The 27,372-nt window shown below is 39.9% G+C and overlaps 1 long non-coding RNA gene across 1 annotated transcript in view; it reads right to left on the bottom strand.

Annotated features, from left to right (window-relative positions):
* The window catches only part of LOC122428295, a 52,556-nt gene that overhangs the window by 11,009 nt on the left and 14,175 nt on the right, over positions 1–27,372 (bottom strand). Inside the window, exon 2 of the long non-coding RNA XR_006265685.1 lies at positions 6,899–6,961. This is a non-coding gene — a long non-coding RNA (uncharacterized LOC122428295). The remainder of the gene's footprint in view (positions 1–6,898; positions 6,962–27,372) is intronic.

The following is a 27,372-nucleotide window of genomic DNA, read 5'->3' as shown; positions in this document are numbered from 1 at the left end:
GCCTCTTCAAATAGCCTAGTCCAGTGGTTCCAGACATCACTCTATTGACCAGTTGCATCTCTGAGTCTAAAAATAGAGATTTCCAGGTCCCACTCCAGAGTCACTGAATCAGAATGACCAACCATGGAAGTCAGGTACTTGAGTTTTCAACCAGCTGGTGAGATCAATCTACTTTTTGAAAATCACTGGACTCTGACTTTCTTTGGAGGCAAAACAACAAAGGTCATTGAGTGAAAGACGAGAGTGAAAAGTTGACCTAAAACTCAACGTTCAAAAAACTAAGATCATGGCATCCGGTCCCATCACTTCATGGTAAATAAATGGGGAAACAATGGAAACAGACATGTTTTTTTCTTGGCTCCAAAATCACTGCAGATGGTGACTGCATCCATGAAATTCAAAAAACGCTTGCTCCTTGGAAGAAAAGCTATGACCAACCTAAACAGCATATTAAAAAGCGGAGACATTACTTTGCCATCAAAGGTCCATCTAGTCAAAGCTATGGTTTTTCCAGTAGTCATGTATGGATGTGAGAGTTGGACCATAAAGAAAGCTAAGCATCAAAGAATTCATGCTTTTGAACTGTGGTGTTGGAGAATACTCTTGAGAGCCCCCTGGACTCCAAGGAGATCAAATCAGTCCATCCTAAAGGAAATCAGTCCTGAATATTCATTGGAAGGACTGATGTTCAAGCTGAAACTCCAATACTTTGGCTACCTGATGTGAAGAATTGACTCATTTGAAAAGACCCTGATGCTGGGAAAGATTGAAGGCAGGAGGAGAAGGGGATGACAGAGGATGAGATGGTTGGATGGCATCACCGACTCAATAGACATGAGTTTGAGTAAGCTCTGGGAGTTGGTGATGGACAGGGAAGCCTGGCATGCTGCAGTCCATGGGGTCGCAAAGTCAGACACAACTGAGCGACTGAACTGACTGACTGTGTGAATTTGCAAAGAAAACCTTCTTCATCCATCACACACAGTACTCACAACATTTTTCTCTCTTTTCTGTGCTTATTTTCTTTCTTTCAAACCCCTTGTATTGCTTTTATTTTAGATCCCATCATTTCAGTTATCAAGCTTAATTTCTTTTTTCTTGGGAAGCATTGTATAAAATTACTTTGGGATCTTATTAAAGTTGATGCTAATTAACCCAACCATATTTATTTTCACACTCAGATAATATGAGTAATCCATGAGAGACACTGAACTTAAGACACGAGGGAAGTTAAAATGCCTATGACGCAAATAGGGGCATTAGAAAAAGATTATTGGACAATTTAAAACTAACAGAATACTACTTTTTCCTGTTACTGTAGCTGATGTTCCAACATAATCGTTTGTTTTTAATTAGTGGGAAAGGAGATGTTTGAAGACATTGCAGAAAACTGGTACCATGGCAGCCAGAGTGGAACAAAGATAGCAAAAGCTTCCTAATGCAATTGAAATTTTATTCATTTGTAAAATGAGATGGTTTGTAGTGCAGGATCTCTTAACTCTCTTCTCACTGTACACTGCCAGCAGTCCATGGATGTTCATAATCCTAGAATGACATCCTTAGAAATTTAACAAGAAAATGAACATGTAAAATTACCAAAGTCACCTGTTACTCTTAGACCTGGAAGAAAGAGGTGGCTGTAATAGAGGAATCCAGGAAATATTTTTAGGCCAAATAGGGTGGTCCATAGTCCAGATTTACTCAGTACTGAGAGATTAACCACAACACAGGATTTTAGTGCTAAAACCTGGGCAGTCATAGCCAAAACACAATGGTTGGTCATTCTAGAGCCAAAGATTGAGTTCATGAGATATAAATAAAAAATGTTTACCTTGTAAATGTAGTTAAGCTTTTGACACATTGAGAGGTGAAAATGGAGCTCCCCAGATTTTAGACAGGTGGCTGGGATATGACAAGTTATTTTTAATCATCTGAGGTATCCAAACCATGATTGAAATAAAAATAGCATTTGAGCATAAAAGGACCGGAGGTATGATCTGAATAAAAAGCAACAGAGCACTTGGGAAGGAATGTGGGTAACACCTTTATCAGAGAGGGTGTGGGGATTGTATTAAACATAGCACTGATTTATACATGGCACTTCAAATTGGGGAGGCCATCAGGAAGTGAATTATTTAGTAGGAATCTAGTGCCTCCCAGTTACAAAAGCCTAAAAATGAAACAGCAATTGACTTCTCACAGGGGTATGTGCTTAGCAATTGTACCTATTTACCTGACTTCCCAGCCTGTATTTCTGACCCTCAGATACACAGGGTCATAGATTTAGGCAAGCTCCATGTATTTAGGCAAGAACGAGGATTCATTCAGAGAACTTATAAAGAGACGGGTTCTTAACATTAAGGAATTATTTCATTTTGCCCTAGAGTTGATACAAAAACTCCATAAGGTTAAAAATGTGTGTTTGGGGAGAAAGGATCCTGGGAAGATGATGGAATAGGAAGTGTCAGGAATCTGCCTTCTCACAGATAACAATCACACTAGCAGAATCTGTCTGATTTAACTATTTTGGAACTCCAGAGTCTACTGAAGGCTTGCAACTTTCAGGAGAAGACTTGGGCAGTAAATTGCAGTCCTATTGGTATTAGTCAATTTCAGCTCTTGCCACAGGAAATGAAAGACAAAAGAACTATTAAGTATATACAAAAAAACAATGGAATGATGGTAGTCCTTCCTTATCAGTAACTACTTTAACGTAACTAGATTAAATTCTCCCATCAAAAGACAGAGATTGACAGTATGGGAAAAAATACCATGATCCAACTTCATGCTTTCTACAAGAGACTTCAAAGACAGTAACAGATGGAAAATGAAAGGATGGAAAAAGATATTCCATGCAATTAGTAACCAAAAGAGAGCAGAATATTGCTATACTAGTTTGTATCAGACAAAATAGACTTTATATCAAAATAGGTTTTTAATGGGTATAGAGTTTCAGTTTTGCAAGATGAAGAGAGTTCTGAAAGTGGATGGTGGTGATGGTTGTACAACAATATGTAGGTACTTATTAACACTGAATTGTACACTTAAAAATGCTTAGGAAACAAATTGTATATTATGTGTATTTTACCAGAATAAAAAACAATTTTAAGGGGAAAAATGAACGCTTGTATTGATATAATCTCCTAATTCAGAAAAGGTCACATGGTAATCATGTTTGCAGAGACATAAGATAACCCCCATTATGATTTACTAAAACACAGTAAAGAAAAGATCTAATAGTAATAGCTTGCTTGTCTCCATATCCAATGAGTTCTTTTCAACCCATTTCCTGACTGACTTCTCAGCTACATTTAATACGGCTTATCACTTTCTCTTTCTATGTGATCAAAATATTAGATATCTAAATATGAAAGATTTCTAAATCTAATTGTGTAATAGTATCCCGAGGAGACTATTGAAGCCTGAGGCAAAAAGGAAAATTCAATAATTCTGATCTTGTCTTTATTTAAAAGTTTGATGTTTTATCATGGCTTTTTACATTAACTTGGTTTTTTCCAAACACTGCATTAAAACATTACCTATCATAATCACTGGGATTTTTGGTACCCTCTTAAATTTTGTGTCCTGAGGTAAGTCCCAGCCTTGAAAGGACTCTTCCTGTCACTTCTGTGATATCACTGTTTACTAGTTCTTCCCCTTGCTTTCTGGTCTCTCCTGCTCAATTTTTTTTGCAGCTCTTCCTCTGTCTGTCACTTCAAGGCCAATGTTCTTCAGGATTCTTAAGTTTTCTTTCCTTTCTCTACACATATTGTCTGGGTTATCTCAGTTACTTCTACATTCTATTGCTTGTCAAACTATTTCCCCTTCACTTCACCCTCCAGCCTACTAGGAGCCACACTATATCGATAACTTAATCCTAATCTAACCCCAATCCTCTGCTCTTGTAGATCATTCAGTTTCTGCTCCCATGATGCATTTCTGGAGACATACTTCCACTTCCAATGAAGTACTTCCTCTTGCCAAAATTTAAATTTCTGTGCCCAGCAAAACCCTCTCCCCCCCTCCACCATGCCTCCCTCATATCCTAGTATACAGGACAGAAGAGAAAGAAATAGAAATCCTTCGGAACCCTCCATTTTATCCTTCCAACCACCTCACCCTCCAACTGCTCAGCTCTGCCAAAGTCTCTCAGCTTTACAACTTCATGCACACTGGGTTCTCTATCTGGCATATTCCCTTACTTGCTAGTAAACTTGTACTTTTCCTACAAGCCACATCCTGAATATCCCTTCCAGAGAGACCTCTGCCCTCTAGATTACATTATGCTCCCCTGCTATGTGTGCCTAAAGGGCTCTGTACCTTCTCTTTTTTATTCCTTTCTATGTATTATTGTAACTACTCATCCCATTTCCTTTGTTCCTCACTAGACCATAAACTCCAGAAAGGCAAGAGCCACAGTCATCTTGTTCATCATATATACAGCTTTAGCACACTGCTCAGGATTTATCAGCAACTCAGTAAGTAATTATATAAGGAAAGGAGGGTAGTCAGAGAGAATCACACAGCATCTAAGCAGAACCGGTGCAATCAATAAGCAACAGAGCAAATCAGCAAAAGGCAGCAGACACAAAGATCACAGAATCCAGCCACTATTAGGAAAAAGCTAAGTAGAAACTCCCAGGTTTTTTTTCTAATCCTGTATACATCTTTTCTGCTAAATAGCCAGGACTCCTTACCCTAGGGAAAGAAAGTGAAGTTGCTCGATCATGTCAGACTCTTTGCGACCCCAGGCTCCTCTGTCCATGGGATTTTCCAGGCAAGAGTACTGGAGTGGGTTGCCATTTCCTTCTCCAGGGGATCTTCCCAACCCAGGGATTGAACCCTGTCTCCCACATTGCAGGCAGACGCTTTACCGTCTGAGCCACCAGGAAAGCCCCCTTACCCTAGTACTACCTGTATAATAGGCACAGTGCAATCCATTTGTTGGCTTGGTTGACCTGGGACCTCTGAAATCTTGGCATACCTCTGCAGGGCCATCTGGCCTTTAGAATCCCCCCTGAAACTCATTTCTGCTCTTCTGTGATCAAATGCTCTGTCTATTGATCTTTTCCAAGATGTAGGGTTTTACTTGCTGTTTGCTGGCTCTTGCATCTCACTGGAGAGTAGTACAGAATGGCTTCACACAGCAGTAAGGAAGAAATTCAAGCTGGATAGTTCACAAGAGCTCACTGTGAAGCTTAGACCTGCTTCTTAACATGGTTAGGTTTATAATGTTCTCCCAAGAAGATTACATACAGTATGCTCATATTATACGATGTGTAAAACTGACACATATGATTTTACTGAACAACAATTTGAAACAAGTCCAGCTGTATAGATTTTTTAAAAAAATTCAATTGCTTACCTTTTAGCCTGTTCATTGAAAACTGATAAGAGTATAGCTAAAACAAAAGTCAACAGAGTCAAGCTAGAAATACAGAACTTGGCTCTGGGGGGTACTTCACTGAAGACTGTGCAGGAGAAGAAAGAAACTTCTCCTGGGAGAATGAAAACTATCACGTGAGCTGGACATAAGCACAAGATATCCAGCTTCTTATAACCCCCCCAAAAGTGCTAAATAAATAACAAAAAACACAGAATAAAGAGCTTCATTAACTTTGCTGTATGTGGTTAATATTCCCTATTAACATGTGGAGATTTGTCAGAAGACACTCAGAGCTCCCCCTGACCACATATCCTTGTATGTACACTAAGGGCTGAGACACATACAACTAATAAGCTTCACTAACAAATGAGCATCATCTATACAAGCACTGCAGCCTTAAATGTTTTAAAGTGGTACATACAACTGAACATGAATTCTCCTTGAAAGCACTTTTTTCTATATCACAACAACATGAGCCCTATTTTTAATGTGATGCCCAAAATAGACAGATACTGCTTAATGTTTGGAAAAAGATCTTATATGTGCTACTCCACTGCAGAGGCTCTTTACAATACATATGAGTACATTGCCAGTCTATTTTTCCTGGGGTCTTTCCCTCTGAACATCAGTATGTAAGCCACAGGAATTTCAATGCCAGCAGGAGGAGACACCACAATAGAACAAGACTTGATACTCTGACTGCTTCCCAAACTGCAAAGGATAAAGCTCCTTTGCAGTAGAGCCCTGCTTTTTACTCTTGTTTGCCTCACTGCTGGCTTTTCTTGCAATGCCATATCCTTATATTTTTCTTCCAATTAGAAATTCATAAGGGAAATCTGTATACCAAGAGATATACTGAGGAATACATTTTAGATCTTTTCCCCACAGAGGACAGAGTTACCAGGCCTCTGAGATTTTTTTTAAAATTCTAGCTGACATTTTGGTGCCAACAACAACTGCTGGTTAAATCATCTAATCAGCCAGGATGAGGCCTTTTGTTCCCCTGCTTTTGTGACTTCATTTTTTTTTGTGTGTGAACATTTAAAGTTGCCAACAATTCCAAATGGCGTCTCATTATTTCTTTCCAATTTGTTTCCATGAGAAGATAAAAATTGTTGTATCTAGAACAAATTATACGAGGATGCATAAATGACCCACCATAAAGTCCTTACAGATATCCTCCTACAATAGTTTGAAAAGGAATTTTTTACACCAAGTCATAAAAGGGAAAAATGCATCTCTACCCTCCTTATTACCTATATTCATTATCAACAATAGCAATGATTTGAGTACCCACCAGTATCACAAAAGGAACTCTGGGAGTTTAACTTAGTAAAGCTAGGCCTATGCAGTTTATCAATTCAGAACAAGCTCAGACATTTGCTTACAGAAACAAAAAGGGTTTTCTCTTCCTAACCATTTTTGATTTAAATCTAATTTTTTTAAAGTAAAGACAGGAAAGAGGTTAAAATGCAAAGCTGTTTTTTTTCCATACATAACTTTCTGACTTACAATAAGTCAAGCATCGGTGCTCAGGTTTATAGCCAGGAGAGGTTATGAAACAGGTGCAGGTATCTGTAAAAAGAAAAATAACAATTACTTGGTAAATTTCAAATGATATAAATTTTTCTTTGGAAGTATGATACCTCATGATACCTAAATCCATATAAGAATCTCTTCTTCATTTCTTCTCTTTTACCCCCCTTTCAGGTTCTGTTTTTGGCATTCTATTTTTAGATTTCTACACTCATTGCTGAGGTAATATGATGTGCAAATTTCCATTAACTGGCAAAATGCTTAAAAAACAAAGATTTATTTCTAGAAAATATATAGAAAATTTACCACAACAAATCTCTATAAGAACTTCTATAAGGTTATATATTCCTAATCTCTTACTAAGATTTAAAACACATAAATACAAATATTTATTTTTAAATGTTTGTCAAAATGAAAAAGTCCCTATAAGAAGATATACAAAAATAGAATCCTATTCAGATATAGAACAATAGAAATCTATTGGAATTCATTAACCATAGGATTTGATTCTCTTAAAAAATAATTCATACTTAAAATGAATTTTAACATAGAATTTGTGACCAGATTTTCCTTACTTAGCAGACTGCCAGTTCCTGTTTACATACATGATCTCCTATCTTGTCCCTTAATGAAAATCTTTATATTGCTTTACTGTGTAGTTCTACATATGGTCTACATATGGTTCTCAAAGATTTAATAGTTATTGTACAAATGCAATAAAATGTTTTCATGTTATTTTAGGTGTTATAATAGGTGTTCTTACACTTGGGAAAGTCTTTGCATAATGCATGCAGTTTTGGAAAGTAGGTGCAAAACTAATGTTATGAGCCATAGACATGCAGTATTTCCCAAAGCTCATAGCTCTTTATTTTCTGTCCCTGTGAAAGAAATTAAATTCCCACAGAGTAAAGAAAATATGAACCCAGACTGTGAAAGGACCATGACCCATTGCTGATTACTTGAGATTTGGGGAATTAACCAACACACATACCCTCAGCTCATCCTCAGGGTTAATGCATCGTTGTTTAAAGTATATCCACAATGAACAGCCTTCCTTGTGTGCAAGTGTCTAGCATTATTTCCCCCACTGTCTCTGGCTATAATCACTACAGTCACTGTTTTGTCCTAGTAGAGCTTCCTAGGTGGTGCTAGTGATAAAGAACCTGACTGCCAACGCAGGGGCAACAGATGCAGGTTCAACTCCTGGGTTGGGAGGATCCCCAGAAGGAAATGGCAACCCATTCCAGTATTCTTGCCTGGAGAATCCCATGGACAGAGGAGCCTGGTGGGTATAGTCCATAGGGTCGTGGAGTAGGACATGACTGAAATGACTTAACACACCCAGAGCCACTTGAAATAACCAATCTTTGAGTAATCTCTACAAATCATTTGAGAGTTGGGAAAAAAGAACCACTCTGAAGAGGTTCCCATACTACCTTTAGCCTTAGCATTTTTCCCAGAAAATAATAAACCATGTTTTTTTCAATAACATCTGTGTGTATTTTACTGAATAATACCCCAAGGGAGTAGCGATACAACACAGGAGTTATGAGAATGAAGACAGTCACTAAAATCCCTTAAGCCAAAATTAAATTAAATTAAAGTTTCTCAGTTGTGTCCTACTCTTTGTGACCCCATGGACTATCCAGTCCATGGAATTCTCCAGGCCAGAATACTGGAGTGGTAGCCTTTCCCTTCTCCAGGGGATCTTCCCAACCCAGAGATTGAACCCAGGTCTCCCACATTGTAGGCGGATTCTTTTACCAGCTGAGCCACCAGGGAAGCAGCATACTGGAGTGAGTAGCCTATCCCTTCTTCAGTGGATCTTCCCGACCCAGGAGTTGAAACGGGGTCTCCTGCATTGAAGGCAGATGCAAATACAAGGTATTCCCCTTAATCTTGATGGCCTGTCTGGATAGCCTGTCCAGATGGCCTGTTAATGACTGAACAACAACTACAGTGATTAGAATTAGGAAGTAATAATGAAATTTTAAGTGGTAGTAAGACAAAGGTCCGTCCAGTCAAAGCTATGATTTTTCCAGAAGTCATGTATGGATGTCAGAGTTGTACTATAAAGAAAGCTGAGCACCGAAGAACTGATGCTTTTGAACTACAGTGTCGGAAAAGGTTCTTGAGAGTCCCTTGTACTCCAAGGAGATCAAATCAGTCCATCCTAAAGGAAATCAGTCCTGAATATTCATTGGAAAGACTGATGCTAAAGCTGAAACTCCAATACTCTAGACACTTGATGTGAAGAACCAACTCATTGGAGAAGACTCTGATGCAGGAGAAGGGGACAAGAGAGGATGAGATGGTTGGATGGCATCACTGGCTAGATGGACATGAATTTGAGTAAGCTCTGGGAGTTGGTGATGGACAGGGAAGTCTGGCGTGCTGAAGTCCATGGGGTCACAGGGTTGGACATGACTGAGTAACTGAACTGAACTGAAGACAAAATGTGGAAGAGTGGGAAAGAATGGAACTTCTATTTCCAAAGTAGCTCATTGTTTTATCAACTAAGAAATGGATATATCCAGTTGTGGTATAGTCTCAAATGTAATCTTTATAGTAGTTAAAACAAATTAATTGTATCTAATGTAGCAACATGGGGGGGAAAAATCTGAAAAACTTAAGCTTGAATGAAGAAATCAAGTTGGAATGTGTTATGTACTGAATAATATTATACATTGAATTTTTAAACCCATAATATAACATTATGTATTGATATGGACACAAACATGTAAATGAAATGCATAAAACTTTTATGGGAAGCAGAAAAAATCTACCTCGGGACTAGTTACTTCTGGGCAACTTAGGGAGTTGTGGGCTAGGGAGTAAGTAGAAGACTTTATACCTGCTTTGCTGCATTTATTTCAAAATGTCTCAAACAAAGATGGCAAAATGTAAATATTTGTTGTTAAGAGATGGTTAATGCACACAGAAATCCCTTGCATTCCTATACACTAACAATGAGAAAACAGAGAAATTAAGGAAACAATACCATTCACCATTGCAACAAAAAGAATAAAATACTTAGGAGTATATCTACCTAAAGAAACAAAAGACCTACATTTAGAAAACTATAAAACACTGATGAAAGAAATCAAAGGGGACACAAACAGATGGAGAAATATACCGTGTTCATGGACTGGAAGAATCAATATTGTGAAAATGAGTATACTACCCAAAGCAATCTATTGATTCAATGCAATCCCTATCAAGCTACCAACGGTATTTTTCACAAAACTAGAACAAATAATTTCACAATTTGTATGGAAATACAAAAAACCTCGAATAGCCAAAGTAATCTTGAGAAAGAAGAATGGAACTGGAGGAATCAACCTGCCTGACTTCAGACTCTACTACAAAGCCACAGTCATCAAGACAGTATGGTCCTGGCATAAAGACAGAAATATAGATCAATGGAACAAATAGAAAGCCCAGAGATAAATCCATGAACCTATGGACACCTTATCTTTGACAAAAGAGGCAAGAATATACAATGGAGAAAAGACAACCTCTTTAACAAGTGGTGCTGGGAAAACTGGTCAACCACTTGTAAAAGAATGAAACTAGAACACTTTCTAACACCATACACAAAAATAAACTCAAATGGATTAAAGATCTAAATGTAAGACCAGAAACTATAAAACTCCTAGAGGAGAACATAGGCAAAACACTCTCCGACATAAATCACAGCAAGATCCTCTATGACCCACCCCCCAGAATATTGGAAATAAAAGCAAAACTAAACAAGTGGGACCTAATGAAACTTAAAAGCTTTTGCACAACAAAGGAAACTATAAGAAAAGTGAAAAGACAGCCTTCAGAATGGGAGAAAATAATAGCAAACGAAGAAACAGACAAAGGATTAATCTCAAAAATATACAAGCAACTCCTGCAGCTCAATTCTAGAAAAATAAAAGACCCAATCAAAAAGTGGGCCAAAGAACTAAACAGACATTTCTCCAAAGAAGACATACAGATGGCTAACAAACACATGAAAAGATGCTCAACATCACTCATTATCAGAGAAATGTAAATCAAAACCACAATGAGGTACCACTACATGCCAGTCAGAATGGCTGCTATCCAAAAGTCTATGAGCAATAAATGCTGGAGAGGATGTGGAGAAAAGGGAACCCTCTTTTGGTGGGAATGCAAACTAGTACAGCCACTATGGAGAACAGTGTGGAGATTCCTTAAAAAACTGGAAATAGAACTTTTGGCATAGAATATTGCCATATGACCCAGCAATCCCACTCCTGGGCATACACACTGAGGAAACCAGATCTGAAAGAGACACGTGTACCCCAATGTTCATTGCAGCACTGTTTATAATAGCCAGGACATGGAAGCAACCTAGATGCCCATCAGCAGATGAATGGATAAGAAAGCTATGGTGCATATACACAATGGAATATTACTCAGCCATTAAAAAGAATACATTTGAATCAGTTCTAATGAGATGGATGAAACTGGAGCCCATTATACAGAGTGAAGTAAGCCAGAAAGATAAACACCAATACAGTATACTAATGCATATATATGGAATTTTAAAAGATGGTAACGATAACCCTATATGCAGGACAGAAAAAGAGACACAGATGTATAGAACAGACTTTGGCACTCTGTGGAAGAAGGCGATGATCTGAGAGAATAGCATTGAAACATGTATATCATCTAGTGTGAAACAGATCACCAGCCCAGGTTGGATGTATGAGACAAGTGCTCGGGGCTGGTGCACTGGGAAGACCAAGAGGGATGGGAAGGGAAGGGAGGTGGGAGGGGGGATCAGGATGGGGAACACATGTGAATCCATGGCTGATTCATGTCAATGTATGGCAAAAACCACTACAATATTGTAAAGTAATTAGCCTCCAACTAATAAAAATAAATTTTAAAAAAAGAGATGGTTAATGGTATCTGTTATATTCATTTCTATAAATTCCTGAATATTTGAAAGTTTTTTACTTCAATGTAATTTTCTGAATGTGTGAAATAGTTTATCATTTCAACTGCACAACTGAGGTGGGAAAAGTTGTGAAAATAGACAATTACATACTGTGAGGTAGGGAAAGTATTGATAGACAATGTATACTCTCTTCTGAGAAAAGAGAAATAAGGCCACAGGAAAGAGATTGACCAGCCATTGGTAAATGCAAGGAACATGGAGCGGTTTGGTGGCTATTCGGAGCAGGCAGTTTGGGGAGAGGGAAGATGTCAAAGTCATGGTTAGATAGAGCATGGGAGGAGAGAGGGGGCTGAGAGGATACAGTGCCCTGTTTCAGGGGGAGCCATATGTAAATGAAATGTTTGAAACCTGAACGATGACTGAATGCAGATGCTGGGCCGGATCCCAGACTCAGACACATCCAAGTTAGGAAGAATAAGAGGACATCTACCATCCTTATCCCCTCCTTCAGACACAGAATTTACTGAAATAAACTCAATTACTTGAGACTGTGGATCCTTCTGGGCAAATAGTTAAATCCTGACCCCAGTTAGGTTTCACACATATACAACTATGTGTGTTTAATTGAGGGAAACTCAAGTAAAATCAGAAACAACAAGAGACAACAGAAAATTTACCAAAGGGAGCTAAATGCCTGGTACAGTAAATTCAGCAAAAGGACCCAAGTGGAGGGCAGAGAATTTAGCAGCTCACAGCAGAACCCAGGAGCACCCAGGTGTTCCAGCAGCATGTTGGAGCCCTGTGCATATGAATTAACATCTGGCTCACAACTGAGGAACTTTAGGGTAAAGACCTCTGCACCATTCCCCAAACTGAAGGGAAAAAACAGATTTTCATTCTCCAAAACAAAATTGGTGAAGCTATTAGCAAGGATCCCAAACGAGAAGGTGTTGGCGGCCGCAAAGTCCCAACTTACCAGGCTCAAAGACAGCTGCAACATCAGAGTTCCAACCAGATTAGTTCCAGGTGGAAGTTCTGGCGGCAGCAGGAGCAATGCCATTCAAGTCAGGGGGACAGCACTGTCTATCTAACTCACCGTGCTTTACGGCTAAGCAAGCCTATTCTAGAACCCTTTGTCTTCACCGTTCACATAGAGCAAGGAAGCATTCTTTCTCTCACTTTGCAAATGATGTTTCGTTGGCTGCAGTATCTGAGATGAGAACCACACCAAGGCAGTGATGGCAGCGTTGTGACAGGCTGACACCAGTGAGGCAGCAGGACCAAGCCTTTTGCTGGGATCTGCAGCTCGACTGCAGTAGCAACGGCAGAGTCCCGGTTTTGGCAGCAGTGGTTCTCAGTATAGGAAGGCTCAGAAATGAGCTCCAGCTGGGCTCAGCATGGATGAAAGGAAAAGCATCTTGTGAGGGAGTTTCCACAAGTACATGGAGGAGGGGAGCTCCACACTAACCGTGATGGGTAGGTGAGGCATAGAGGAATTGAGACGTGAATGCTTGTGCTCCCAGGGTGGGAAAAGCTGAGATGTTCAAGTCACCATCACTTGCTACTGTGAAAGACAGCACGTTTATGAAAGACTCTGTGCTTCAGAGAATGTGTTTAGTTGCTCAGTCGTATCCAACTCTTGGTGACTCCATGGACTGTAGCCTGTCAGGCTCCTCTGTCCATGGGATTTCCCAGGCCAGAAGACTGGAGTGGGCTGCCATTCCCTTCTTCAGGGCATTTTCCCGACCCAGGGATCAAACCCTGGTCTCCTGCATTGCAGGCAGATTTTACCACCTGAGCTACAAGGGAAGCTCATGCTTCAGAGGAAGAAAATCATGATTAAATAAAACACACGTCTGAATTAGATCATTCTTTCCAACGTTTTTGTATACTTCTAAGATAGGAAATCTTATAAGAGGAATTTTTTTGGTTAAAAAGGGGAATGGGAAGGGAAGAGGAAAAGAAAGAAGAAACTGCAAATGACCAAATATATCCACTTATGATACATCATGATGACAATTGCTTCAATTGCAAACAATGAGAAACATGTGAAACTTGAACCTGTTTTAAATGAAACTTCATGTAATAACCAGAATTTTAGCCTGAAGCCTGATGGTCTAAGGGGAGACGTGACACCTGAAGCAGGGATGACAGTGGATATAAATCCAGGTGAGATGAGGAGGAGCTGAGCCTTAACAGTGATGTCAGAGCTGGCCCCAAATCTAAAAAGCCCCCCAAATCACTCCCAGACACTTAAAAGCCCATATATATAAGCAGTCCTCAATTTACAAAGTATGTGAATATATGAATAAAGGAAAATAATGAAAGAGGGAAAGGCAGGAGCAGCAGAAACACTGGAGATAATTCTGATGCAGTAATGCCCAGAAACATGGTGGAAAGGGCAGCTAGCCATCCTCTCACATGTCCTACTGGAGAAGCATCTCAGCTGATCGGTTTATTGAAAGCGCAGGTGCCTTTACTCACCCAGCACTTTGCCTGTATCAGGGATCATGCTGGCTTCAATGAGAGATGCCCCTCCGGCTTACGCAGTCCCATCAGGTGCTGTCTGAGAGGGCGGCAAAAAGAGACTGCATGCTGACCCCAGCGGGCCTGGCCCGGCCTCCTGAAGAGGGCAGGTGGCAGCCATGGGGGCTACCCGAGGGCTCTACCTTCCCGAGCCCTGCCCAGGTATAAACACACAGGTGTGACAGCGAAGGACCACAAGGGGACCGGAGAGATGCACGCATGCTGCACTTCTGCTGTCAAGGTAACAACTACCTTAGATTCCTGGCAACAGGATCCTTCCGGACCTGCTGTCAGAGAAGCTGAGGGATTAGCCAGACTTCTCCCACTAGGAGGTCACTGCCCTCCAGAGAGCAGATCAATATATCAATCCCACCGGAGAAGACTGTCAGCATCGCTCAGCTGTGGGAACAGCCCATAGCCCTTGCACTTCACTTCTTCTTTCTGCTTCCAATAAAGGTGGTACCCACAGAGGAGGTTGTCTCCAGGCAGTGACATACAGTGACTTGCAGGCAGCCTGGCTTCTGTGGAAAAATGGTCCACCATCAAATGCCAGCACTTCCTTTTGGTGAAATTCAAATCCTGTCATCATGGGGCCTGAGTATTTGATGATACCTGGACACCATCCTGGCTACAGACTTTTTAAAGGAATAGCATGCCTGAAATTCAACATACAAAAGGACATATCTCTTCTACAGCCCTAGGTGTCCTAACACATTGCATATGTGCTCAGGTTTTCCCTGCCTTGACCAAATCATAGGTTTGGAACAGGAATGCCTAGCAATTACAAGACTCAAAAAGCCCCTTTCTCTCCCCAGAAAGTGTCTCTAAATACGAGAGTTCTCAACAATGAACAACTGACAACCACCTTCCTGCAGTCCTGGCTCCCTGAGATGACTGCCAAAGCCACTGAGAGCTTCAGCTCTGCCATAGAAGCACCTGAAAGCTGATAAAGAACAAACATTACGTCACATTCCATCAAAGTAGGGGATGTGCCTCTGGGATAAGTCACTTCAGTCGTGTATGACTCTTTGGGACTCTATGGGCTGTAACCTGCCAGGCTTCTCTGTCCATGGGATTCTCCAGGCAAGAATACTAGAGTGGGTTGTCATGCCCTCCTTGAAGGGAGGATCCCAACCCAGGGTCCCAACCCAGGGATCGAACTTGCATCTCCTGCAGCTCCTGCACCGCAGGCAGATTCTTTACCACTGAGCCACCAGGGAAGCCCAGATTAGGGGATAGATCTCCACAACTTCCTTCATAAATTATTACGCAGATCTCAAAACAGCAACACTTTGTTCTTCCAATGTTCCACAGGCCCTCCCTAGCACTCAGACAAGGATGTGTGGGGACTGGAGAGAGTGTGAGACGAAGAAAGCATCGTCAATGTGCCCCCAAAGTATCCCACCCCCACCAACCCCCGGCCACCTCCAGCCCTTATTTCTTCAGGGTGAGTTATTGCTGAGCAGGCTGCTCAGCCCCTTTTGTAGATAGACTTCTAGAGACCTTGCAAATTTAAGGAAGCCTGAGACACAGGCCTCCCGGAATGACCAAACCTGGGATAAGTACAGTTAAGGTGACTTGATTTATGACCATGTACATCACTTTCTCAAGGAATATGACTTCTTCACAAAGGAAGACAAAACTCTCATTAAATAAGAGAAAAGGGTTTCAACTAAGCAAGAACAAAAATTCTGCATAGGTCCATATTTACATACCCAAGAGAGAGGACTGGCATGTGTTTAGGAAAACTGGAGTATGAAATCTCACAGCTTGAAACATTCCTCCTTTGATTGACCTCTTTAAGAATCAAGGCTGTTCTATTGTCAGATCCATAGAATCAAGGAGCTGTCTGACATCTGTCTCTCTTAACCATAGCTCCCTCAACTATGAATATCAAGGGATATTAACTTTTGAGACTCTGATAAGAGGTATAGATCTTCTCCCTAGGAAAAAAAAATACGAACACTTCCATACAAAATTCTGCACATAATTTTAGGAGGTTCAGTTCAGTTCAGTCGCTCAGTTGTGTCCGACTCTTTGCGATCCCATGAACCGCAGCACGCCAGGCCTCTCTGTCCATCACCAGCTCCCGGAGTCCACCTAAACCCAAGTCCATTGAGTTGGTGATGCCATCCAACCATCTCATCCTCTGTTGTCCCCTTCTCCTCCTGCCCTCAGTCTTTCCCAGCATCAGGGTCTTTTCAAATGAGTCAGCTCTCCACATGAGGTGGCCAAAGGATTGGAGTTTCAGCTTCAACATCAGTCCTTCCAATGGACACCCAGGACTGATCTCCTTTAGGATGGACTGGTTGGATCTCCTTGCAGTCCAAGGGACTCTCAAAAGTCTTCTCCAACACCACAGTTGAAAAGCATGAATTCTTTGGTGCTCAGCTTTCTTTATGGTCCAACTCTTACATCCATACATGACTATTGGAAAAACCATAGCCTTGACTAGACGGACGTTTGTTGGCAAAGTAATGTCTCTGGTTTTTAATATGCTGTCTAGGTTGGTCATAACTTTCCTTCCAAGGAGTAAGCGTCTTTTAATTTCATGGCTGCAATCACCGTCTGCAGTGATTTTGGAGCCCCCAAAAATAAAGTCAGCCACTGTTTCCACTGTTTCCCCATCTATTTGCCATGAAGTGGTGGGACCAGATGCCATGATCTTAGTTTTCTGAATGTTGAGCTTTAAGCCAACTTTTTCACTCTCTTCTTTCACTTTCATCAAGAGGCTCTTTAGTTCCTCTTCACTTTCTGCCATAAGGGTGGTGTCATCTGCATATCTGAGGTTATTGAAATTTCTCCCGGCAATCCTGATTCCAGCTTATGCTTCATCCAGCCCAGCGTTTCTCATGATGTACTCTGCATATAAGTTAAATAAGCAGGGTGACAATATACAGCCTTGAAGTACTCCTTTTCCTATTTGGAACCAGTCTGTTGTTCAGTCCATTCCTAACTGTTGCTTCCTGACAGGTTTTCAGAAAGCAGGTCAGGTGGTCTGGTATTCCCATCTTCTGAAGAATTTTCCACAGTATATTGTGATCCACACAGTCAAAGGCTTTGGCATAGTCAATAAAGCAGGAATAGATGTTTTTCTGGAACTCTCTTGCTTTTTTGATGATCCTGTGGATGTTGGCAATTTGATCTCTGGTTCCTCTGCCTTTTCTAAAACCAGCTTGACCATCTGGAAGTTCACGGTTCACATATTGCTGAAGCCTGGCTTGGAGAATTTTGAGCATTACTTTACTAGTATGTGAGATGAGTGCAATTGTGCAGTAGTTTGAGCATTCTTTGGCATTACCTTTCTTAGGGATTGGAATGAAAACTGATCTTTTCCAGTCCTGTGGCCACTACTGAGTTTTCCAAATTTTAGGAGGTAAGTCACAAACCTTAAGATTTAGGTTAAGAATCCCTGAACTAGATGATTTTTGAGATTTCTTCCAACTCCAAGATGAGTTTAGGGAAGATCTGTTTAAGCTTGTCAGATTAAACAATCTCGTTTTGCTCGGCTCCCTCCTAAAAACTTACAAGAAAATGATACCAACCAGAAAAATAATTATAAATGAGTGAAAGAAGTTCCTCTGGAATAGGAAATGGCAACCCATTCCAGTATTCTTGCCTGGGAAATCCCATGGACAGAGGAGCCTGGCAGCCACAGTCCATAGGGTCACAAAGAGTAGGACATGACTGAGCTTGCATACATACATAAGTTAACAAAATAAACAAAAGTAGAAAGTATATGGACCAATTAAACTGATTTTGCTGAGCAGAGATTTAAGTAGCTGCACAGAAACCATTTAATTCACCATTCAACACTGGAACCACTCTGAAATTGAAGGCACTAGTACCTATGAGAGTAAAAGGGAGGGAAGTCAATCAAGGTTTACTCTCTTATATAGGCTCTACCAAAGCCAAGTAACTAATTTTGTATTCTTTTTCTTAAAGCGGAACCTCTAAGTTACATAAGATTTATGCTCCAAAAATTTTGAACCTGTCCTTCAGTGTGGCTGAAACAAAGATAAGTTGAAAGTCTTTATAGAAACAGTTGGATCCCAAGAGGCCCTTCCTCAACCAGGGAATCACTGTGTCCCTACACCAGAAACTAACGAAACATTGCAAATCAACTATACTTCAGTAAAAAAAAAAAAAGAATCTGGAGCACAGTGGACATTCTATAGTGTCTGATAAGTAAATGAAGAATGAATGAATTAATGAATAAATTAATAAATGCCAACTGTACATTTAACAAGGATTTCATGCATTTTGAGAGCCCATAATGTGTTGGCTAACTTCCAGAACCCATTCACGGAAACACAGTACTCCTATATTCAAATCATTCCTCATGCTATCTTTTCTCCGTAGAATGCATCCTTTTTTTCTTAGAGCTTCTAAAATCTTGTTTTTCCTTATCAAGGTTTTTCTTTTTTTTCTTTTTTCTTTTTTTTAAGGTTTTTCTAAGTAATGAGACAAAAAGAGGCCCATTCTATCTAAACAGGCATTTTCCTGAAACTCACACTTGATTAACCTAAATATTTACATTTGCCCTGATTTTTCTCAATAATGCATAATCATTCAGTATACTTGCAAGATAATAATTATTTTGTTAATGTACAGAAAAAAAACTTAACTATCTATTTTTATTGGAAATAGGAGAAAAAACAGGGGAAGTGTGATCCATAAAAAATCTTGCTTTCAAATTCTCGGGCATCATTAAGTATAATACATAACAAACCCATCTGCTACAATGCTTATTATTTCATATTTACTTTTTCCCTTTTATAGTCTATAACCAAACTTTGTCAACCAAAATACTGATCTTCTTTAACTGAGGAAAAGTATAGAAATAAATGCAAGCAAAATAGTTACAATTTGTTCATTAGTATGGATAATGAAGAACTGAGTATCTTATTTTGGTCTATCTTTGTCTACCTAACATTGAGTGTGATGGGCAGAAAAAGACAGAAACCACAATTAAAAGTATATACTCTAAGAACTTCAGGATCATTTTTTACTAACCACCTTCCTACAGAATCTTTACAAATATCCTATTATATTTTGTTCACATTTATAAAACATTTCACAGACATAAATGATTGCTAATGCTAAATGACAAGTACATTCCCATATGCTACAGAAGAATCAAGTACATTACAGAAAACAAAAACAAATTTGTACAGTAAAGTGCCAAGGTTTAAAAATTCTTTTAGTCATTCAATCAGTGTTTTTCAAGCATCTGCTTCATTTTCCAGAAACCATTCTAGGCACTGAGAACATAGTGGTAAGGAAAACAAGTCTCTGCTCTGGTGGAGTTTACAGTCTAGTGTAGGAAGACAGTGGAGTTTACAGTCTAGTGTAGGAAGACTACAAACAAATACATACTTTGTCATAATTTATACAATAAACACAGTGTGAGGGGAATCGTGGAGCAGAGAGGCAGGTGGTTAGGGTAGTCAGCTAAGGCGTGTTTAATAAGGTGACATTCGAGAAGAAACCTGAGGAAGTGCTGGAATGAGCCATGAAAAGATCTAGGGGGAAAGCACCCCAAGCAGGGCAACCATCAGGGTAAAGTCCCTGGAACAAGTGTGCTTGGCATATTCACGAGACTGGCAGAGGCCAGGCTTCTTCTGTGAAATGAGCAAGGAGGAAAGCAGGAAGATGTGAAGATCATGAAATACCTTATAAAGAATAGTAGGGATTTCCCAGATGACCCGGTGGTTAAGACTCTGCTTCCACTGCAGCAGGCACAAGTTCAATCCCTAGTTGGGGAACTAAGATCCCACATGCTGCATGGTGCGGCAAAAAAGTTAAATAAAATATTTTTTAAAAACAGAAGAATAGGAAGGTCTTTCATCTTGCCTCTGATTGAAATGAGAGACAAAAGATGGGATTCAGTTTCCTTTACTCTACTGATGAGGTCTGCCCTTCATTTCCATCTGGGATGGAATGGAAGGAAGGAAAGGAATATATTAACAGGAATCACAGTACCAAGGAGAGAAGAGACTAGTCCCAGTGAACAAGAGACTGATTTGAAATCCACTTAGGATCATAACATGTGGCTCTTGCCATTTTTATCTGAAAACATTGTTAATAGCACACTGACACTCATGATTTCCATCTAAATGCAGTAACTTCCTATTTTCCTATCAGGTGAGATAGGAATGCTAGTCTAAATTTAGCTTAGCTATGGTGTCAATAATAGCACAAAAGTGAAAAGCGCCTCTGAACTGGAGACCCCCAATTTCTACGTTTGAATTAAGCCTCATTCCATGTTCTCCAGGTCCAGGCTAATCTTCATCCTGTGGTGAGCAAACTCAAAGGAGAGGCATCGATCGTCCCCCAGAGCTAGACCTCAGAACAAATGACCAAGCACTAGCCCAGCAAATGTGCCAGCATGCAGTAACCTCGTCTTTCTGCTTGCTGTATTTTTAGCAGTCATGCTGAGCAACTCATTTTCCCACATTGAGGCTACTAGAATAATTTTCCAACAGAACTTGCCCAGAATATTGCCAGCTAATTTGTTTAAGCCTTACAAGCTTTCGCTCCCTTCCTTCTGCCTTCCTCCCTCCTTTTCTTTTTCTTAGTAATCATAGTTACATTCTGGGCATGACTTGTCTCTTTTAGAGGTGAAGTCTTTCCCTGTGTTAGTAACAGAACTTTCCTGTGTTTAATTTTAATGGTAAATTAGGTTCAAAGAAAAGAACATCTGTTTTGAGCAATATTAGGATTGTCCTGTGAAGTTCAAGTCCTCCTGGTGAACACTTTCTAGTGAAATACTTTTGTGATTATTGCTACAAAAGAGATGAAAAATAATTTTGTTCTTCAAAACAGATGCCAGTCAGAGCTCTATGGGAATTCCTGCCTATTCTTGTCTTTACAGCTACCACCGCCTGGCCCTTTTCTTCCCGCACCCACTGGGATATGAAGACACTCATTTATTGTTCACTACTATGGAGAAGAAGAAATATAACAGAAATTCAAATCATGAGGATGTCACAACAAAATGTAAATCTCACCTAGATCTTTGGGTAATTCCTATTCTATACTGACATCTAACTGGAGGCAAGCAAAGCTATTTAGCACCTCTCCTGGACTGTCTTAGGAAATGTCATCCATCAAGTATTTGTTAGACATTACTATGTGCCAGGTATTGTTCTAGGTGCTAAAGATAGAGTGCTAAAGATAGGTAAATGAAAAGAAGGTTGAAAAATCCCTTCTATTGTTTCCAGTGGAAGGAAACATGCAGTAGCTTTGGGACTATGATAACATGATGAAGGAAGGGAATGAAAAGGACTAGGGGTGGAGGGGGGCAGATGTGATTTAAAATAGGTGGTCAGGGAAGATATCCCTGAGAAGACTCACTTGAACAAATACATGAAAGATTCAAACATATAAGATATCCTTTCAGGAAGCAATTTTACTTCATGTAATTTCCTTTCTAAAAACATATTCTCTGTGGTGTTTTTAAGGAAGCATATTTTATAGCCTTTTTGATCACTTTACACAGATTTAAATATGTTAGCTCAAAGATGACCATCCCTATCATTAGTATCTAATAATGTTCTGGAGGAGACAATAGCCAATGAAATTGGCCAACAGAAGAAATTAGGTATAAAAATAGCAAAGCAGGAGGTAAACATTATAATTTGTAGATCATCTAACAATCATTTTAGCTTGAAGGAGGAACAAAAATTAACTGAAACTAAAAGAGAAATCAGCAATTTGAATGGTTACAAAATTAATATATAAGTATTAATTGCCTTCATATGTGTTAATACAAACAACAATCAGTTTAAAAATATAAAGGAAGATTAAATTCCATTTACAATAATAACAGAATATTGCAAAATACTTAAGAACAAACTTGACAAGAAGTGTGCAAGAACTTTGAAGAAAATTTTGAAACACTACTAAGGAATACAAAAAATAACCTTGAATACATGAAACTGAATATCAAGTTCATAATTAGGAAGATTCAACACCATGAAGACAGCAATTCTTCCTAATTTAAATCTATAATTTAATATGATTCCAATAAAAATATCATCAGAATTTTTGTTGGAAAAACAGTGAGGTATATTTAAAAAGTACATATGGAAAAGAAAAAAAGCCAAAAGCCTGGGAAACTCTAAAAAATATAAAAGTAACAATAAGAGGTGAACCAGCCTACGAAAATTATATTTATTTTGAAACTTTACCAATTAAAATAGTGTGGTGCCACTGAATGAGTGACAGATGAATAAACAGACTAGAAGGTCTAGAAACAGACATAAGTATGTTAGGGAATTTAGTGTAAAGTTGGCATATAACATCAGTGGGAGATGTATTATTAAGTAAATGGCTTTAGAACAAGTGGGATAGCTATCTATTAAAAATTATGTCATATCATTTATACCATTATAAATGTTCATAAAAGTTTTAAACATTAAAAAACTATAAAGAGGAGACTCAGACTAGGGAGGGCCTTACTAATAATAACACACAATCTGGAAATCATTAAAGTACATAAAATTTTTTAGTTTCCACATAGCAAAAATGTTATAAGCAAAAAATAATTTTTTTAATTTCAACAAGTATAAAAAGGAATATCCACACATTGCTGGTAGGAGTGTACACATTGGTACCAGCTCTATTGAGAGAAATTTGGCACTATCAAAATTAAATTCTAAGTATATACATCTTTAACTCAGAAATTTCTTCTAGGAATTTATCCTTAATATTTATTGATACGTGAGAGGAAAGACATATACAAAGATATTTACACAGCATTATTTAAAATATTAAAATATTGGGAGAGAGGAGCCAAGATGGCGGAGGAGTAGGACGGGGAGACCACTTTCTCTCCTACAAATTCATCAAAAGAATAACTGAATGCAGAGCAAACTTCACAAAACAACTTCTGATCCCTAGCTGAGGTCATCAGGCGCCCAGAAAAGCAGCCCATTGTCTTCGAAAGGAGGTAGGACAAAATATAAAAGATAAAAAGTGAGACAAAAGAGCTAAGGACGGAGATCCGTCCCGGGAAGGGAGTCTTAGGTGGCATTGCTTGGGGTAGGGTCCGGGCCTGAGTGCCCTGAGGACAATTGGAGGGAGCTTCAGTGAGTTGCCAACTTGAACTGTGGGAGACCAAAAGAGAGAGAGAAAATTAACCGCCCCAACACACCGCTGACCGTTCGCAGAACAAAGAGACCAAGCAAGTCCAGAGAAGAGCTCACAGGCTGCGGACCGGCCCAGCCCCGCCGGAGGCAGGAGGCAGGGGGGAGGGGAAGGTCGCGGCGAGACACAGGGCGCAGGCACCCGACCAGCGCGGGCGGGGACTGGGGCTGGGGACGCGGAGGGCAGAAGGCGCAGGCACCCGACTGGCGCCAGCGGAAACTGAGACTGGGTCCGCGGAAGGGAGTGGGCGCGCCACACCTGGGGAGAGTGCGCCCACCAAGCCCCTGGCTGCCTGGACCGCTCTGACGGGGAAGGCACAGAGAGCAGGCGCAGCTTTTCGCTCCGCGCTTTTGTGGAACACCCGAGGGCTGGAACCTCGCGCAGCGCGGGCCGCGCTCCATATAGAACAGCCGGGAGCCTGAGCAGCGCAGACGGAGAAAGCAGCGTCGCCACAGCCCCAGCCCCTCCCTGCAGCGCCAGCCCCTCCCCGCAGAGCGACGGAACTAGCTACCTGAATAAGAGTCCACCTCCGCCCGCCTGTGTCAGGGCGGAAATGAGGCTCTGAAGAGACCGCAAACAGAAGCCAAATAAACAAAGGGAACCGCTTCAGAAGGGACTGGTGCAACAGATTAAAATCCCTCTAGGAAACACTGACTACACCGGAGGGGCCTGTAGATATCGAGAAGCGTAAGCTGGAACGAGGAGCTATTGGAAACTGAGCCGAACCCACACTGACCGCAACAGCTCCAGAGAAACTCCTAGATATAATTTTACTTTTCTCTCCTTTTTTTTTAATTTTTTTATTTTTTCTCTTTTATTTTCCTTTAAAATCCCCTATTACTCCCCCATTACTCCTTAACTTTCATTTCCATAGATTTTTACGATTTTTTTAATTAGGGAAAAAAAAAAAATTTTTTCTTTCTTTTTCCTCTTCTTTTTTTTTCTTTCCTTTTTCTCTTCTATTTTCTATTTTTCTTTTCCTCTTATTTCTTTTAAAGTCCTCTAGTACTCCTCTACTACTCCTTAATTTTCATTTTCAATACACTATAACCTTACAAAAAAGAAGAGAAGCCCTATTTTTAAACCGAAGATTATTCTCTCCCAATCTTGACTCTCTGTTTTCTACCTCAGAACACCTCTAGTTCCTCCTTTCCCCTTCTCTTCCCAATCCAATTCTGTGAATCTTTGTAGGTGACTGGGCTACAGAGAAAACTCTGGCAACAGACAGCTGCGTAGATCTGTCTCTCTCCTCTTGAGTCCCCCTTTTTCTCCTCCTGCTCATCTCTAGCTCCCTCCTCCCTCTCCTCTTCTTCATGTAACTCTGTGAACCTCTCTGGGTGTCCCTAACAGGGGAGAATCTTTTCGCCATTAACCTAGAAGTTTTCTTATCAGTGCTGTATAGTTGGAGAAGTCCTGAGACTACAGGAAGAATAAAACTGAAATCCAGAGGCAGGAGACTTAAGCCCAAAACCTGAGAACACCAGAAAACTCCTGACTACATGGAACTTTTAAGTAATAAGTGACCGTCCAAAAGCCTCCATACCTACACTGAAACCAACCACCACCCAAGAGCCAGTAAGTTTTAGAGCAAGACATACCACGCAAATTCTCCAGCAACGCAGGAACATAGCCCTGAACGTCAACATACAGGCTGCCCAAGGTCACACTAACACATTTAGACCCTCTCAAACTCATTACTGGGCCATTCCATTGCTCTAACAAAGAGAAAGAAATCAGTTCCACGCACCAAGAACACTGACGCAGCTTCCCTAACCAGGAAACCTTTGGACAAGCCCAAATCGTCCTAACCCCACCCATGGGGTAAATCCTCACATAAAAAAGGAACCACAAGACTCCAGAATACAGAAAGCCCACTCCAGACACAGCAATCTACAACAAGATGAAAGGAAAGAAATACCCAAAGGTAAAGGCGATTATGAAAAATGCCCACCTAGTCAAACAAGAGAATAGGGAATATCCTGAAAAAGAATTTAGAATAATGATAATAAAAATGATCCAAAATCTTGAAAACCAAATGGAGTTACAGATAAATAGCCTGGAGACAAAGATTGAGAAGATGCAAGAAATGTTTAATAAAGACCTAGAAGAAATAAAAAAAGAGTCAATTAAAAATGAATAATGCAATAAATGAGATCAAAAACACTCTGGAGGGAACCAAGAGTAGAATAATGGAGGCAGAAGATAGGATAAGTGAGGTAGAAGATAAAATGGTGGAAATAAATGAAGCAGAGAGGAAAAAGAAAAAAGAATCAAAAGAAATAAGGACAACGCTCAGGGACCCTCTGGACAATGTGAAACACGCCCAACATTCGAATCATAGGAATCCCAGAAGAAGAAGACAAAAAGAAAGGCCATGAGAAAATACTCGAGGAGATAATAGCTGAAAACTTCCCTAAAATGGGGAAGGAAATAGCCACCCAAGTCCAAGAAACCCAGAGAGTTCCAAACAGGATAAACCCAAGGCGAAACACCCCAAGACACATATTAATCAAATTAACAAAGATCAAACACAAAAAACAAATATTAAAAGCAGCAAGGGAGAAACAACAAATAACACACAAAGGGATTCCCATAAGGATAACAGCTGATCTATCAATAGAAACCCTCCACGCCAGAAGGGAATGGCAGGACGTACTGAAAGTAATGAAAGGAATACCACAACCTAGATTACTGTATCCAGCAAGGATCTCATTCAGATTTAAGGAGAATTCAAAGCTTTAAACAGATAAGAAAAGCTGAGAGAATTCAGCACCACCAAACCAGCTCTTCAACAAATGCTAAAGGATCTTCTCTAGACAGGAAATGCAGAAAGGTTGTATAAACATGAACCCAAAACAACAAAGTAAATGGCAACGGGACCACACCTATCAATAATTACCCTAAATGTAAATGGGTTGAATGCCCCAACCAAAAGACAAAGATTGGCTGAATGGATACAAAACAAGACCCCTATATATGCTGTCTACAAGAGACCCACCTCAAAACAAGAGACACATACAGACTAAAAGTGAAGGGCTGGAAAAAAATATTTCATGCAAACGGAGACCGAAAGAAAGCAGGAGTCGCAATACTCATATCAGATAAAATAGACTTTCAAATAAAGGATGTGAAAAGAGACAGAGAAGGACACTACATAATGATCAAAGGATCAATCCAAGAAGAAGATATAACAATTATAAATATATATGCACCCAACATAGGAGCACAGCAATATGTACGGCAAACACTAACAAGTATGAAAGAGGAAATTAATAGTAACACAATAATAGTGGGAGACTTTAATACCCCACTCATAACTATGGATAGATCAACTAAACAGAAAATTAACAAGGAAACACAAACCTTAAATGACACAATGGACCAGCTAGACCTAATTGATATCTATAGGACATTTCACCCCCAAAACAATCAACTTCACCTTTTTCTCAAGTGCACATGGAACCTTCTCCAGAATAGATCACATCCTGGGCCATAAATCTGGTCTTGGAAAATTCAAAAAAAATTGAAATCATTCCAGTCATCTTTTCTGACCACAGTGCAGTAAGATTAGATCTCAATTACAGGAAAAAAATTGTTAAAAATTCAAACATATGGAGGCTAAATAACACGCTTCTGAATAACCAACAAATCATAGAAGAAATCAAAAAAGAAATCAAATATGTATAGAAATGAATGAAAATGAAAACACAACAACCCAAAACCTATGGGACACTGTAAAAGCAGTGCTAAGGGGAAGGTTCATAGCATTACAGGCTTACATCAAGAAACAAGAAAAAAACCAAATAAATAACCTAACTATACACCTAAAGCAATTAGAGAAGGAAGAAATGAAGAA

Source organism: Cervus canadensis, chromosome 26 (genome assembly GCF_019320065.1).
Source record: "Cervus canadensis isolate Bull #8, Minnesota chromosome 26, ASM1932006v1, whole genome shotgun sequence".
NCBI lineage: Eukaryota > Metazoa > Chordata > Mammalia > Artiodactyla > Cervidae > Cervus > Cervus canadensis.
This window is presented reverse-complemented; position numbering and strand designations above follow the sequence as displayed.